The following is a 9764-nucleotide window of genomic DNA, read 5'->3' on the forward strand; positions in this document are numbered from 1 at the left end:
CAGAAGCAGCCGCGAGCCGGGCGTGGCCGGCCACCCCCTTCGGTGGCGTGCAGGCGGTGAGGTTGAGCAGGGTGCCTGGGGGTCCGTTCTCCACATCGAAGGAGTGTTTGAAACCGACCCCCTCGGGAAAGTGGCGCCGGCTGACACGTCCCCTAACCCAGTGTCACGCAGAGCGGGGTCTCTGCCGCCTGGGGGCCGGCAAGCATGCGGGTCTTGCACTTGGTGGGAGGACGCGGGCCGGTCCCCAGCTCGTCGGTGTGGCAGTCTGTGGTACCAACGTGCGTGTGAAACGTGTTTGTGTGAGAGGGAGCCATCGCACAGAGACGCAGGACGCCTGGCCGCATTCTGCACTTTGCAGCCAGGAGGGAAGATGCCGAGTCTGGGGTCAGAGTGCGCCCTGGGGGGTGGGGCTTCCTGGGGTGGGGCTTCCTGGGGCTCCCCTCCAGCTTCTTTGTTCCCACCACGCTCAGGTGCGGTCTTCTGAGCTTATCAGGTGGCTTGATGCCAGGGGACCCCAACCAGGGGGAACCAGTGATTCTGAGCCCCCCAACTCAGGCAGAAAGAGGCGCGTCCTCCATCTGAGGTCTACCCGTGGGGCAGAACCGCGTCTCAGTCACCATGTGTCTGTCTGCAGTGCTGAGCACCGTGTGGGCCACAGAGGCCACTCGCTGTCCTGGCCTGGGTCGGTTTGTCCTCCCAGCTCAGTGTCCGTCTCAAAGAGCTCATGATGCCCTGCTTGTAACAGACGTCCCCTCTGACCCTCACCCGAATCCGCCCTTGTCCCTTCCGCCCGCGTGGAGCTCCCTGCTGCCTCGTCGTGCCCCCCGCTCAGCCGCGGGGCCCCGCAGTCCAGGCTGCCACCCCCCCCCTTTCTCCCTGCGCCTGGCGCCTCCCGCCTCCTCCCACGGTGTCCAAGCTCATCAGCCTCCCGAAGCCACTGTCACTTTAGCACCAACGGTCACCCCTTCTCCAGCATGTCCTCCTGGCAGCACGGGACAGGGACAGAGCCTGGATTTTGTCCCCGGGGTGAACCCCAACTTAATGCCTCCAGCTGTGGGACCCCGGCCCAAGAGCAGAACGTCTGCCTCATTCTACCGTCCACTTTCCTCCGAGCCCGTGGGCCGGGACCTGAGTAGAACCCTTTTTCTGAAGATCTGGGGTTTTCTGTGCTCCTGGAAGCCGCTGGGCCGGAAGAAGGGGGTAAGTCGCGGTGGGAGGGACGAGGACCGAGGATGGGCGTCCCCTGCAGCCGGCACCGTCCCACAGAGCTGTCAGCACGGTGCTGAGGGCAGGAAGCTGGTGGTGGCACCGTGCTGAGCATGACCCTGACCGAGGCGGGGACCCTGTGGGAGGTCGGCTGTGAGGAGCGGGAGGGAGCTAGGACCCTGTGGACGAGTCGAGGCCTGGTGCGTGTTGGAGGTGGAGGGGCTGAGATGCTGAGAAACGGGGTTTCCCAGAAGCCGGGTCCAGACGTGGTCCACACTCTAGATGCCTGGGGCTCAGAGCCCAGACGTGACCTCCAGGCCCCCTCGCCCCCCACGGTCTCTCCATCCGCCTCACTGGGCGGCGCTGGCCACACTGGACTCCCCAGACCCCGGAGCCCCGGGGGTCGTGGGGTGCAGAGTGCGAGGCAGCCCCGGTGACAGCGCTGGAGGTGAACGCCAGACTGGAACACGGGTCCCCAGACTAAGTCAGAGCCGGCTCCGCTGAGCGAACACGTGATCACGCGTGGGCACCGTGTGCTCGGTGTGCCACCTGGGAGGGGCTGACCTTTCCTCCAGCAGATCCTGCTGCCCGAACCGAACCCTCCGGAGGGGCACGGCTGGGCCGGCCTCACACCCCAAACGCATCTGGTACCAGTACCGGGGGAGCCCGCCCGCCCTTCCCCCTCCATCCTCCTCTTCCCCTCCCCTCCCCCGCTGGGAGGAAACGGGGAGGAAGTCGCCTTCCCTTTCAGAAGGGGAGGCTGGGAAAGTGCCCAGTGGGCATCGGTGGCGGGCGCAGCCTGCTGTCCCGCACAGCTGCGGTGCCCGGCAGCCTTCACGTGGCTGCTGGCCAGGCGGCCGCAGCTCTCAGTAGAATGGCGCTTTGTTACCGCGAGCGACTCAGTGGCCTGAGCTGAGCCGGCACCGAGGGCAGCAGGGGTCCTGCCAAGGCATCAGGTGCCCTGGTGTCCCCTGAGGCCCCGGCCCTCCGTGCCCCGCCCAGCTCTGCAGAGCACAGGGCAAAGGCGGGGTGGGGGTCTCCACAGTTCCGACCAGGTGCTGGGGGCCCGGGGCTCCCCCCGGTAAGGGGGTTGGGCTGAGGACCCGTGGGGAAGCCAGCCAGCCCTGGGGTTGAGTGCAGGCTCTTCCCGTGTGACCACAGGGCCGTGATGATGTCAGGCCGGGAGACAGCCCTGTGGGAGGTGGGGTGGGGGGTCCCCGAGGGGAGGGGTCTGGAGACAAGGCCACAGGGCCAGCAGAACAGACTGACAAACCGTACGACGTCGCTTCAAACCCCACTTCCGATGTGCGGTCAAGGCCTTTCTGCAAATGGTAGAACAGGCGACGGACCACAATCAGAGCCCGGGGAGGGCCGGCTCCGGCCACCGTCCGGGACACGCAGTCACCAGCCTCTTGGTCCCGGACTCGTCAGTAACGGTGCCCCGTCCCGTTTCTGGTGAAATCAGAACTGAGCCGATGCGTGACGCGAGGCTGGACCCCAGTGGGAGGACGAGCGCTCGGGGACGGGGACGGGACATGGAGCGGACGGAAGGACACAGGGAAAGGTGGTCCCGGGACCGCTGCAGGACAGGCCCGTGGCCGGCCCCGCCGAGTCCCCCGCGAGCCCTCGGGGACGGTGCGGGCGCTCTGAGCTTCCCCTCGTCCTGCTCACGGAGCCAGAACCGGCCCGTGACGGTGCGTGAAAGGAACGGGTGCCACACGCCGATTTACAGTTTGCGCATCGCCACGCGACCCCGCCGTGGCGTGAGCTGGCTCCGCTGCCCCCTCACGTAACCGCCACGCCCTTCGGGCACCTCCTGGCAGCTTGGACGTTTGCGATGGCAGCGCAGCGTGGAACGCAGGCCCTGCGTTTCTGAGGGCTCCCCGGCTGTCACCCAGGCTGGTGGCCCGGGGGCCACGCTGGCTGCCGCCTCCACCCCGAGCCCGCCCACGCTGTCCCCCACAGCCGTCACCGTTGCCATGACAGCGCTGTAGCTGGTAAAAGCTGCATCTCTCTCAGGGTTTTGAGAGGTGTGCGCAGGTGCACGCACGCACACGCACGCACACACACGCACGCCCAGAGAACCGTGAGCCCCACAGGACAGCATGAGCAAAGGGAGTGGAGAAACTGCAGCCTCGAAGGCCGGCGGGCAGAGGGACGCGGGTGGTCAAAGGCTCTGGGCCTCCGTTTCCACCCCTGCGGGGGGGGCGCCCTGGGTCCCCAGCTCGTAGGACGGGTGTAACGATCATGCTGACAGCCGGGCGCACAGCCCATCAGAAACGTCAGCGACGTCACCGGCGCCGTGGACCCTCACGTGCGAGCTCGCGTCCGGCAAACGTCCCGGAGCGTGGACGTGCCCTCGCCCCGGCCGGACCCCGCGTGGTCCTACCTCGTTCGTGTTGAGGTGGACGAACACCTCGTCCGTCGTGCGGAGGGCCTGGAACACCCCTGACAGTAGCAGACGTAGGGTGTCACTGGGGTCAGCTCCCCCGTCCACGGCTCAGCCCCTCCCCATGGGGGAGCGTCCAGGCCCAGGCGCGGCCCCACCCGGAGCACTGGCCAGACTCAGGCCGAGCACCCGGGACACCTCCACAGTGGGGGCCTCTTGCGTTCCTGTGCTGGCCGATGCGGGTGGCCCTAGTGCGGGGTGGCACGGGCTGTCATCCACAATACCCAGCCAGCTCCTGACCCAAACGTCCCCCACCTTAACTTTTTGGGGGATACAGGTCCCCCTCACCATCCATGGCCCTCCTGAAAAACAGCACGTGTACGTCAAGTCCCACACAGGCCTTGGGCTGAGAGTCCCCTCGAGGCCCTCGTGAGGATGTGCACACAGCAGCTGCTCCCACACGGAGCCGGCTGAGACGAGGCCGCGTCGGCCTCCCCGAGCGCCCTCTGCAGGCCTCAGCCTCTCGTCCCAGTCAAAGTGGTGGAGCCAGTCAACTCTGACCACAGCTGAAAGCCACCAGGAAGGGGGAGGGGCTGTCACCCCACAGAAACGGGGCCCAGAAGCCGAGTGCGGGGAGTGGGTCCTCAGGGCCGGGGGTGTCGGCGCAGAGCTGGCCGTGCAGGACGCTGGGGACTTCCCGGAGTTCTGTGCGCTGTGCGAACGGCCCCCGGCTCACGCTGGACACAGGCGCGTCTCTTAGCGGCTCTCACGTGGGAAAGCGAGCAGCCCCGGGGGGCGGGGGGCCGCGCAGCGTTCATACTTCGTTCGGCATTGCCAGAACGCAAACTTAAAGTGGTCGGGGGAACAGTTCCCCGGGAGGGGGCTGTGGCGCCAGGGCCCCGGAGGGCGGTGACACGCAGCAGCCCCTTCTTCCCGGCGTTCCCGGCTGTAAGGACAAGCGGGGGTCGCCTGGCAGGAGGCAGGGCAGCCGCGGGAGAGGCGCTGTCGGCTCTCCTGATATCAGGTGACCCCCAGGAGGTCACCAGCTGCTGGAGGCCACCTGGCCCACGCCCAGGCCCCGTGAGGCCCTCTTGCCTCTCACACCAGCACCCCCCGTCGACACGCCTCGTGGTCCGCCAAGGCTGGCCTCCTGCAGCTCGTGTGACAAGCAGCCACACGTGTGCCCAGCGTCACGGGAGCAGAGGGAACGCCGGCCCCAGGGAACGAGGGGCGCAGACCCCGCCTGGCTTCGCAAGCGCCCTGGAGCCATCTGCAGTCTGGAGCGTGCCCACAGGGGGGCGCTGGAAGCCGCAGGACCCAGCGCAGAAGGGAAGGACAGGCCCCTCGTTCAGACTCTAAGGAGCTTCCAGCCCGGGACACCAGAGCGTTAAGCCACGCAGGGCACAGATGCCATGCCCACGGCCGCCCCGGGGCCCAGTTACAGGCCCGGGACACGCTTCATTCAGCTTGGGCTGTGGACGTGGCACTTAACCACAAGCCCTGAGGACCACGCCCACACGGTCTCCGTCCTTTCCTGGGGTGACATCTCGTTTGAGGTCGCCAGGCCAGTGTCTAGGGCTCAGGCCAAGGCGGATGTGGGCGGGGGAGGGGGCCCAGCGCCCTCCCCGACTGTGGGCGCCGGCTGCAGAGGAGACTGTCCTCCTCCCAGTGCGGGGCACGCGGGCCACACCGCGTCCCCCCAGGGCCCCCCGTGGCGTCCCCCTGGCTTCTCGCGGGCGGTGACTTACGGCTTGCGTTCTCCAGCCGGACCGGGCAGTTGAGGAAGTCACCGAAGCCCAGTTGCAGGTCCTCGTCCGCGTACCCGAGGACGGTCAGCTGCAGGAGCCTGTGGGGAAGCCGAGGGGACGCATGGCTGACTCCCAAGGGGCCCCTTTGGAGGGCGCCGGTCAGCGAGGGGTGAACTGAGGACAGAGGGCTGCCAGCCCCGTGGGGGCCTGCCCCCGGTTTGCACGCAGCATGTTGTGTGTGTCTGGGGGGTGTGCAGGGAGCCCCCGCTGTACCGTCTGCGTTTAAGGAGTTCACAGTCTTGGTTCTGATGTCAGCATCAGCCCTCGCTCCTGCTGACTTTTCAGGAAGCTTCGCTCGGGGGAGCTTAGGGTGACGGACTCTGCCCATTCTGCACCCCACGCCCCAGGCCTAGGTCTCAGCCGCTGGCCTCAGGGGGTTCAGCCGTGACCCCGCAAGAGGGGGCTGTCTCTCCAGGGTGTTGTAACCCCAGGTGGTGGGGCTCGAGCAATCGCATGTCTGCGGGGTGCAGCCGGGCCGGGCCGGGGCCTGGGGCGGGGCGCTTCGCTCATTCCTCCGGGCTTTGGCTTCCTCCTCAGTCCATGGGGGGTTGAGGGGCGGGAGGCACCTTTCAGAGCCCGGGTTTAGTGCTCTGGTTTCTAACCAGCGTCCTCAGGAGTCACTTTGTCCCCCTTTCGTGCCAGCCCACATGCTCGCTTTGCAGGGGAAGCTGGGGTCTTGCCTTGTGTCCACCGGGGCCTCCCGCCCTTCGGCCCCCAGCCCGACGGAGGGGGAGCCCCTCTCGGGGCAGAGCGGAGTCTGGGGGCTGGGCGGTGGGGCTGGCTGCTGGCGACGCCAGGATCCCGGCGTCTGCTCAGTGGCCGTCCCCTCCCCGGCCTTTCCCAAGTCAGGATAGGAAGGACTGGGTCACACCGCCCCTCTCTGAAAGGCTCCCTTTGTCCCCCACTCCGTCCTCCCGCCCTACAACGGGGTCTCCAGCCCCTCACAAAACCTCCTCTGGGGCTCTGTCCTCATTCACAGCGAGTCTGGTTTTCTCCCTCACAAAGGACCAGGTGGCCCCGATTTTGAACCTCTGTCCGTTTATCGGACCTCGGAGCCGACTGTTTCCAGATGCTGGGTTTACCTGGGAGGGAACCAGGTTGCAAGTTTTGGGGGGCCTGGGGGACAGTGGGTGAAGCAGGCTCTGTGGTAAGCACCACACAGCTCGGCGGGCCCGAGGGCTGCAGTGACCCTCAGAGGACCGTGTGCAGAGGACAGCCGAGTCCAGGATGTAGGCTGCCCCGGCCGTGACGGCCGAGGCTTGGGGATGCCACCTGGAGCCCATGCCATCTGGACCTCACGCCTCGTGCAGGGAGCCGGGTGTAAACTGTGACTAGACCATCCGGTTTGGATTCCGTCTGCCGGGGACAAAGCCAGGAATAGGGCTGCGGGTGGCAGAGGGACATGAGCTCTCTGAGCTCCTCCTGGACCCGGAGCCGTGGTCACCACCGTCCGAAAGCGGAGGTTTCAGGTTTGGAAGCACGGCAGCTTGCCACCGAGAGGTCTCTCGTGACTGCCCTTGGCCGGGAACGCTGGCCAGAGGCTGAGGGCCTCGGGGTCCGGCTGCGTTCATCCTCGGAGGATGCCTCCTCGGCACCCCAGCATGCGTGACGGGCCTGGGCCTGAGGCCTGGCTCTGTCACTGACAGCCCTGCTCCCCGAAGCAGCACTGACTCAGGTCAGAAGCCGCCTCCCCCCAGGGCACGAGGGGCGAGTGGCCGGCCGGACAGCACCCGGCACTGCAGGCTGCTCTACCTGCGGCTCTCAGCGCAGTCCGCAGCTCGTAGGAGGACATGGTGCCCGACCGGTCAGCATCGAACCGAAGGAAGAGGTCCTGTGGGGGAGGGCAGGGGCAGTGAGGGCCGGGCACCAGCGCGGGAGGGCGGGGGGCTGCGGCTGCGGGCGGCGCTCTGGAGGGTCCCTCTGCCATCTTCCCATCGGGGCGGGCAGCTCAGTGCTTCCGAGATGGGCCAAGGCCAGGACTCGCCCCTGGCCCTCCACCGGCCATCCTGAGCACAGCTCCTCCGGCCACAGAGCCCCTCCATCCCGCCTTGTCCCCACCGCCCTGCACCCAAGCCAGGCGCTGCCCAGGTACGGACGGTCCAGGTCTGCAGTTTGTCCCAGAACACTCTGGATTCATCGAACTCCACCTTCCCGTCACCACTGGTCTGTGCCGAGCATCGAGAACGGGCAGCATGAGCGTGTTCCAACCCAGGGGACACGGGCCGGGGACACGGCGGGCTGCGGGCTGGCACGGGGACACGGCAGGCTCCTCACGGTCCGGGGACACGGCGGGCTCTGAGGGAGGTGGTTTACTTTTCACCCATGAATGCCTGAAGAGGGGGCATGGTGGGGGTCACGTGACAATGGTGTCAAAACCTTGTCCCCTTGGGCGGGACTAGGGTGACAATAGCGTCCCCAGCCCCTTTGGGAACGTCGCCGCCCTCCCCGGGCAGCCTGTGCCCCTGTCCCTGGGCCTGCCGGGGTCCCCGGGGGAGAAGGCCCCTGCCGGGCAGGGCTGCACTGTGCCCAGACACTCAGCTGTCATCAGCCCACGTGTCTAGAAGGATACGTCCATTAGAGAAATGATGTTCTTACAGGAAATCGGGCTCAGCTTCTGGAATTTGATGTCCTTTCCTGAAATCACACAAAAACCAGAATAAGATAAACCTGCTCTCTTCTGCTGAGAGCCCACAAGTGTGGGCAGATCCGGGCCGGTGAGGGCGGTGACATGGCTGGTGGCAGTCGGAACTGACATGGCCTTCTGAGAGAGGAATTTGCGAAATATGAAAAAGCCTTAAAAATGAGCTTCTCCCGTCTTCGGCCAGGCCCCCCTGAACGCGCCCAATCTCGTCTGATCCCGGAAGCTCAGCAGGGTCCGGCCTGGTCAGTACTTGGATGGGAGACCACCTGGGAATATCGGGTGCTGTAGGCATCAGAAAAAAAACGAGACTATCCTTTCATCTATTTATCCTAGTTTTAAGGATCCTAAACAAAGAATTACCAATTAAGATTTTTATCTTCAGGTTATTTATAATGCCAACAATTAAAAAATGATATAAATGACCAGTGCAAGGGCGTGGCCACCGGGTTAGGTCATGGCCACATGACGGATTGTTACACAATCCTTAAGGATCAGGTTTCTCAAGCATATTTAATTTCCTGGGAAATGCTCATAAACTGAATTTAAAAGAGAGGACTGGAAACAGCGGGAGAATTCGAACACTCACGCGCTGCTCCTGGAAATGTGGAAGTCGCTTCGGAAGACAGTCGGGCAGTTCCTTGAAACATCAAATATAGAATTACTGCGTAACCCAGCGATGCCCTTAGCTGCGGACCCAAGAGAAATGAAAACGCGCGTCCACACAAACACTTTGTACACGGAGGGTCACGGTAGCGTCACTCACGACAGCCAAAAAGTGGCCACCCAAATGTCCACCAGGGGAGGAAGGGACACACGAAACGCGGTACGTTCCTCTGGGGGACACCATCCAGCCATGAGACGCAGCGCTGGACACACTGCAGCGTGGCGGGACCTCACACGTCCCGGAGGACGCGTCACGTGAGCGCCTCTGCAGAAGGCGCCAACGGGCAGAGCCATGGCGACAGGAGGTGGCCGAGTGGCCGTGGGGGCCGGGCAGGGGCCGGCCTGCTGCTGGGGTGACACAATGTGCCGAAATCCACTATGGCGATGGCCGAGCGCCTCTGAGAACACACCAGAACCCCTGGATTCTGTCCTTACAGCGAGTCGTATAGTAGGTGAATTACATCTCAAGCAGCTCCATGAAAACAAAGTTGTATCTATAATTTAATGCCAGCTGCATTACATGTGGGCACATGCACCTGCCCATACGATGCACAAACATGAACACACGCGCGTGGGTGGTTATTCATGGGCGGAGGATTCCTGGTGACTGTCTGCTTTGTCATTAGGCGTTTCTGCATTTTGGGGAATTTTCGGCCACTGACCTGCGTCGTCTGTGTTACCAGGGACAAGCAGCGTCCGTCCTGGGAAGGGGTCTGGGGGGGCTCTGAGGGGCCCCGCCGCGGGGGTCCAGGGCCGGCGGGCGGGGTGGGGCAGCACTCGCTCCTCTGTAGCATCGAGTTCAGGACGTCCTGGAGTTCCTCCGCCGACACTGCCACGTCCCGCCAAAGTGGAGACCGTGGCCGCATGTGTGGCCCTCAGGCCGCCTTTGAGGGCGTCTTTCGGTTCTGAGCTTGACTGGGCTTGAGTGTCAGACCGGTCGCCCCAGGAGCCTGCCAGGCCCACATGCTGTCCCCCGAGTGTCCTCATCCCCCCCCCCAGCTCTCAGGGACCAGCACTCCCAACCAGACGGGGCGGAGAACGCTGGGCCGGGCGGGCA

At 65.1% G+C, this 9764-nt stretch overlaps 1 pseudogene; it reads left to right on the forward strand.

The window, feature by feature from the left end:
* The first annotated feature begins 8216 nt into the window (after positions 1-8216).
* LOC111731954 lies at positions 8217-8335 on the forward strand (annotated as a pseudogene).
* The last annotated feature ends 1429 nt before the right edge of the window (positions 8336-9764 follow it).

This window comes from Pteropus vampyrus, unplaced genomic scaffold, assembly GCF_000151845.1.
Source record: "Pteropus vampyrus isolate Shadow unplaced genomic scaffold, Pvam_2.0 Scaffold412, whole genome shotgun sequence".
Lineage (NCBI taxonomy): Eukaryota > Metazoa > Chordata > Mammalia > Chiroptera > Pteropodidae > Pteropus > Pteropus vampyrus.